Source organism: Sesamum indicum, linkage group LG12 (assembly GCF_026168435.1).
Source record: "Sesamum indicum cultivar Baizhima isolate 11 linkage group LG12, ASM2616843v1, whole genome shotgun sequence".
Lineage (NCBI taxonomy): Eukaryota > Viridiplantae > Streptophyta > Magnoliopsida > Lamiales > Pedaliaceae > Sesamum > Sesamum indicum.
In genome coordinates, this window is record NC_142668.1 from 3763313 (window position 1) to 3770547 (window position 7235).

The 7235-nt window shown below is 36.5% G+C and overlaps 1 long non-coding RNA gene across 1 annotated transcript; it reads right to left on the reverse strand.

Moving 5' to 3' along the window:
* Positions 1–678: 678 nt before the first annotated feature.
* LOC148784647 (uncharacterized) lies at positions 679–2592 on the reverse strand. Its single transcript, XR_016062976.1, has 3 exons — positions 2519–2592; positions 1790–1853; positions 679–890 (listed from the first exon to the last, which is right to left on the reverse strand). It is a non-coding gene; the product is annotated as an uncharacterized LOC148784647 (long non-coding RNA).
* Positions 2593–7235: the final 4643 nt, after the last annotated feature.

Sequence of the window (7235 nt, forward strand, 5' to 3'; positions counted from 1 at the left end):
TGCCCCCTAAAATTATAAGGTCAAGCCCACAAGCTAGGCTTTCTAGCCTAGTCGGATAAGAGCGAAGCTGGCTCATCAGCAGGACCAGCAGGATAGATAAGGCCCATCAATAGGGAAAGAAGGCCCACAAGCTCACTTGATATTTTATCAAACTGGCAGGCATAAGAATTAAATCCATTTCAATCATACACGTTATCATGCGTAAGAATTAAATCCATTTCAATCATACACGTTATCATACAGTTGGGAGACCCTGCTATATAGCTTTCCAACACATTTCTATACATCATCATAAAGTATCTCCAGGTAGTTCCAACTAAATCGATGGATAATGAGGTGGAAAATCTATAAATAACCAACTTACGGATTTTTAGGCAGACCTGACATTGTTCAGTCCACCTCACGTGTCTTAGTAAATATTTATCCACATCAACGGTCTGTTGCATATGACAACCAACTCAAAGAGCTTTCTAATGACATATGGAACTCAGTAATTGACCCCGTAACCAACTCTGTACAAGCCTATAAATAGAGGCCCTACTCGCTACATCTAATTATCACTATTTCACTCTTTCTTTAATTAGAACTCATTCTATAAGTAATTTCCTTTCAACCCGCAAAATAGATTCTAATTTTATCAATATAATATATATATCACAAAAGATAATGGATACCACCAAAACTTTATATTTACCCTCACTAGATGTCCTCATGTACATAACCTCAAAGGAAGTAGTACCACAATTTAAAACACAAACCCCATTAGAAGACCATAATATTTAACATCCAAACAGCCAAAAATTTCGGCTTCAGATATCACGGCTGACCCACCTAATAATGACGACCGCATAGCTCAAAGTCCAATGTGGCTAGTCAGTTTGACATATTCCCTGAAAAGTACGTGGCAAGGAATGAGTTGTCTACTCAATAAATATAGCTAATTAGTCTATATATACACAACAACAATTCACGTACAAGCAGACACATCGACTAACAGTCATCTCATATAGCAACATCTGATACAAGCAGTAATACATACTACAACTGTAAATCAATGCACGATATAATATTTAACGTTATCGTTTATTAGCTAAGGGTCGTACTTACTCTAATTGGAGTACATCAGTCAATGATTTCGCCGGCCATTATCATCTCATCGTCATATCATATACAGCACATGATACCCATTTTATGCGATATCCCCACACTCTTTTACTCCAACTGTGTAGCAATATCAGCACAGGACATCACAACAAACATGGTATCCCCACACCACCCCAGTGTGTAGCTAACAACATAGGATATTCCCCACTGCCCGAAATATCCCGTTACCCTACGCGCCATGGTACCTAGCTTAATTTACATGTTTTTCATATCACATTATCAATCACATCATCATCAATCACATTTTCATAAACCATTGACTATATTCCCAACTAGGTGAGCAACATCTTTTATTTCAATTCACGATCATCATTCTGTTCTTTATGTTAATTACTTCCTCATTAATAACTCCCAATTTGATTTCATACAACAATCAATTATACGATCATCATATAATCATATCTCGCATGTCCCTATATTACAATCATATAACACATAGTAACAATTTCACCGATATTATCTTATCTAATAAATAATCCACAACTAATTATATAAACAATCAATATACGATAGCCACGTATAATAATATAAAGCCAAGTCCACGATCACTTCCAAGAAACCAATATATATAATATATACAATACTACAAATATGTATATATATAAATCCAATTAGCTATACTTACATTAAATCTCAAAATGCTTCGATTTCGCGAGGGACTGCTCAACCCTCTACTTTGTCGCCATGTCCTATAATAGAATGTTATACATATAATCAATATATTTAGAAAATCATAAACTCAAAATAAAATATTATATAATGTTTGTACATTTTCTACCAATCTTTTAATATTTTATTTATATTATGGTCCAAAACCCTATTCCATTTTCTTTCAAATAACTACATTTTCTAAACTTCTCAAATATATATTTAATTTATCAACTAATTCATACAAATTTATTTAATCAAACCCCTTATATATTTATAACTATCGTTTTTAATAACATCCATAAATGAGATTATCATTAAAACCTCATCTTCCCTTTTTAATAACATAATATTCTTTAAATATAATTTTTTGAGACATTTCTATGAATTTTTTGTCAATTTATCATTGCTATATAATTTAATTAAGCAACAAGACATAGAATTACATATTTAGTAAATCATTCCAATGGAATTGTGTAAATTAGCTATAATAATAATTAATTATAACAAATGTAATATTTTAATTAACCAATTATATTATTTTTATATCAAATGTGATATTTAATTCGACACTAATTTAAATAGTCAAAATCGTAAAATACTCCGATTAAATAATTCATCGCTCAATATAAACTATATTTAATAAAAGAACTAATTAAATAATATAATTATATAAACTAATAAAAATTAAACTAGAAATTCTTACCTCCGCTGCGCGCTTACTGAAGAAGAAAGCAAAATGCAAGAATTTGTATTTAATGGTGGTTTGTGTATACATATATATATGTGTGTTTATCATGGGGAGGTGGGGCGGTGGGTGATGGCCCAACCCTCCCCTAATTCATTTCCTTTCTTTTTCTTTTCTATTCTCTTTCTTTCTTCTTTTTTTTTTTTAATTTAATTTAAACTTTTTTCAAAATACCCGTTACGCGCTTTCTAAATTTCTTAATTAATATAATTTGCCCCTAAAGTATTATAACAAACTCCAATTTATTCCGTTAAAATTTTATTATATCCCAAATTCAATCTATAATTTATTTACTAATTAAATTTAAATTTCTAATAATTACCAATTAGTCTCCCAATTACGTGAAAAATTCTATGGATGTCACAATTCTCCCCTCCTAATAAAAATTTCATCCCTGAAATTTAACTAACTTACCCGCTCAATAGAATAAATAGGGATACTTCTTTTTTATATGCTCCTCAACCTCCCAAGTCGCCTCCCTCGGGGAATGATGACTTCTAACTTTTACCATCTGTATATCTTTATTTCTCAATTTCCTTACGTTTCTATCCAAAATCTCTGCAGGCTCCTCCACATATGTTAACTCCTCATAAATCTCTATCTCGGACTGACGAATAATGTGGCTAGGATCAGACCGATATCATCGCAGCATCGAAACATGGAAAACATCATGTATTTGTGACAACTCTTTTAGTCGAGACGCCAGTGGTCCGATTCTTTCAATAATTTCATACAGTCCAATATATCTCGGACTCAGCTTTCCTTGCCTGCCAAACCAAAGGATTCCCTTCCAAGGAGATATCTTCAGGAAAACCTTATCACCTACTTCTTACTCCATCTCCCTTCGGTGTTGATTAACATAACATTTTTTTAGATCTTGTGCTGCCTTCAAGTACTTCTTAACTATTTGTATCTTTTCTAATATTTCCTGCACCAATTCAGGACCTTCTAGTTGTCTTAATCCTTCTATATCCCAACAAATCGGACCGAGACACCTTCTTCCATATAAAGCTTCATATGGGGCCATGCTGATACTAGAGTGGAAACTGTTATTATATTAAAACTCCATTAGAGGTAGATGATCATCCCAGTTGCCCTTAAACTCCATTGTATAAGCTCTCATCATATCTTCTAAGGTTTGAATCGTTCTTTCTGACTGCCCATCTGTTTGAGGATGAAATGCGGTACTGAAATGTAATTTTGTGCTAAATGCCCTTTGTAAACTTCCCCAAAAGTGTGAGGTAAGGATCTCTATCTGACACAATCGATACAGGTAATTCATGTAATCTCACTATCTTAGAAATGTATGATCCAGCTAATTTATCCAGTGAATCAGTTATTCGTACCAGCAAGAAATGAGCAGATTTTGCCAATTTATCCACAATTTTCCAAATAGCATCATGCTTTCTGAATGTACGTGGCAACCCCATGACAAAATCCATAGTGATCTCCCATTTCCATTCTGGTATTGATAGAGGTTGCAGCTTAGCTGCTGGTCCCTAATGTTCTACCTTTACTTGCTGACGTGTCATATATTTAGCCACAAATTCAGCCACATCCTTTTACATTGTCTGCTACCAGTAATAAGGTCTTAAATTTCGATATATTATTATAATACTAGGGTGCATCGCATATGGTGCATTATGAGCTTCTCGCAAAATCGCTTCGCGTAACCCATCCGTATCAGGCACACAACTTTTATCGAAAAATTTATTTTCTTACCATGTCTTATTCTTTCCAACATTCGGAATAAGAAAGGATCTTGGTTTTGTGCTTCTTTCATCTGAACCATGAAGTCTGGCTTAAGTTGCAATGCTGCTAATAAACCCGCTACCTGATCAACCTCTAGTTCCATATTCATAGACCTCTTCCCCAGTAGCAATGTCTGATTATGACTCCCCAAATTGGCTAATTTACTTGAACTCTTTCTACTCAAGGCATCTGCTACCACGTTCGCTTTCCCTGGATGGAAATCAATTTTGCAATCATAATCCTTCAACAGTTCTATCCAACTTCTTGGCCTCAAATTCAATTCCTTCTGTATAAAAAATATTTCCTCCAATGTGGGATTAACCCACTTGGTATCTACCACATGAGCGAGATATGGTTCACAACCCTCTAACATCAATCGTCTTGCCTCCATAGTTGATATTATACAAACTGGAACTACCTGATGATCCCCCACAAATATTACTATTGATTCACCGGAACATTCAATCATCACTTTCTTTTTATAACAGTCAACTATTGCTTTATGTTGTGCTAATCAATCCATCACCAAAATCACACCAAAGTCCTTCAAATGCAGCACTACAAGGTCTACAAGTAAATTTGCATCTCCAATTCTCACTAAGCTCCCTTTCCTAACACTGTTCATTACCATACCCCATCTGACGGGCAAATAAACCATCAAATTACATCCCAACGGGCTATTCTCTCCCAGTATTTTAGATACAAATTCGGACGAAATATATAAATGTGTAGAGCCAGGATCAATCAAGACATAAGCCTCAATGTCAAATAACAATATCGTACCTGATATCACATCATTCGATGCTGGGGCTTGCTCTCTGGTAATGTTATATATCCTTGCCTGGGTCTGCCCCTGAGTAACTTGTGCTCAAGCCACCCTCATACCGCTACCAATAATGTGGCCACTATCTCTATTACCAATGCCTCTACCTCTGCCTCTGCCTCTGCTAGCTCCCTTGTCACTACTCCCAACACTATTTTGGCTCTGAGTCCCGCTAGCAACACCTCCAACCACACCCATAGTCTAACTAGAACAATTCCTGGCTATGTGTCCTCTACCTCCATAGCGATAACAAGTCTTCGATATATCATCCTGTCTCCAACATGGCCCTTGATGTTGCCTTCCACAGGTAGAACAGCTCGGGGAAATATTGGTCCTCGACCATAACTCGATCCAGCTCCCCTTCCTGATCCAATATATGGCGTAGTAAATGAGTTGCGTTTGAACGAACCTCTGTTACAGCTCATGGATCCCCCGAACCACAGTCCACTACTTCCACGAAAAATGGGAACACCACTTGTAAAACTCCCACTTCCCACTGAGAATGAGCGATCAGTTTCCCTCTTGGTCAACCTACTCGATTCCCCTGTTGTATATATTGATTTCCTCTTCTCTTCCCCCTTCTTCTTGTCCTCCATTACTACTTCTTCCATCCAGACCGCTGATTCAACAAGAGTATTAAAATTTTTAATTCTGATTGCGAGGCCTCTTCTGATCTCCGATCGTAGCTCCTGCTCAAAATGGTAACAACGATCCTCCTACATTGCAATTGCTTCTGGTGCATACTTGGCTAATGCCGCAAAACGGACTTCATATTCTGCCACTGTCTGATCATCCCCTTGCACTAAATTTAGAAACTCCATCTTCTTCTTGTCTCAGTACATCTTGAGTCTGTATTTATCATCAAACTCTTTCTGAAACTCCGCCTAAGTTATTTCTCTTAGCTCATATCGCCTCTTTATAGACCTCCACCAAATCAGGGCATTCCCCACAAATAAGGAAACAACATACTTCAGTCGATTCTCTAGAGTGCAATTTATAAAGTTCATCTCATCTTCGACTTTTTCCCTCCATCTATCAGCAATCTCTGGGTTAGGGTACCTTCAAATTCTGTAGCCCCCATCTTTCTGATTCTTTCATAATTAGATCAATAGAGACTACTGGTGCTGGCACTGGAGTGGATGCATGCGCCTGTGCAGGTAATTATACTTGGGCTTTTGCTTGGGCTTGAAAAGCCATTTAAAATATCTATGCATACTCTGGTGGTAATCCTGCCACTGGAGCACCACCGGGAGGAATACGAGCCTCAACGCCAACACCCTGTCGACCTACCTCCACCCCGCCTGCACTTGCAGGTGCCACTGAGCCCTCTACGGACTCCGCTGACTCTTCCCTACTAGCTATTGGGTCAGCACGTGCACCTTGAGAAGCTATCTTACATTAAACAATTCAATCATTAGGGACATCTCACAATCATTACCCTAGAAATGTAGACCTGCTCTGATACCACCCAATGTAGCACTCCCTACTCACTACATCTAATTATCACTATTTCACCATTTCTTTAATTAGAACTCATTCTATAAATAATTCCCTTTCAACCTGTAAAATAGATTGTAATTTTATCAATATAATATATATATATCACAAAAGATAACGGATACTACCAAAAGTTTATATTTACCCTCACTAGATGTCCTCATGTACATAACCTCAATGGAAGTAGTACCACAATTTAAAACACAAACCCAATAAAAGGCCAGAATATTTATAATCCAAACAGCCAAAAACTGCAATTTCAGATGTGACGACTGACCCACCTAATAAAGACGATGGCACAGCTCAAAGTCGAATGTGGCTAGTGAGTTTGACCTATTCCTTGAAAAGTAAGTGGCAAGAAATGAGCTGCTTATATAATAAGTACAAGTAATCAGTCTATATATATACACAGCAACAATTCACGTACAAGCAGTCACATCGACTAACACTCATTCGTCATATAGCAACATCAGATATAAGCAGTAATACATAACACAACTGTAAATCAATCCACGATATAATATTTGACGTTATCGTTTATTAGCTAAAGGCCGTACTTACTCTAATTGGAGTACATCAGTCAATGGTTTCGCTGGCCATCAT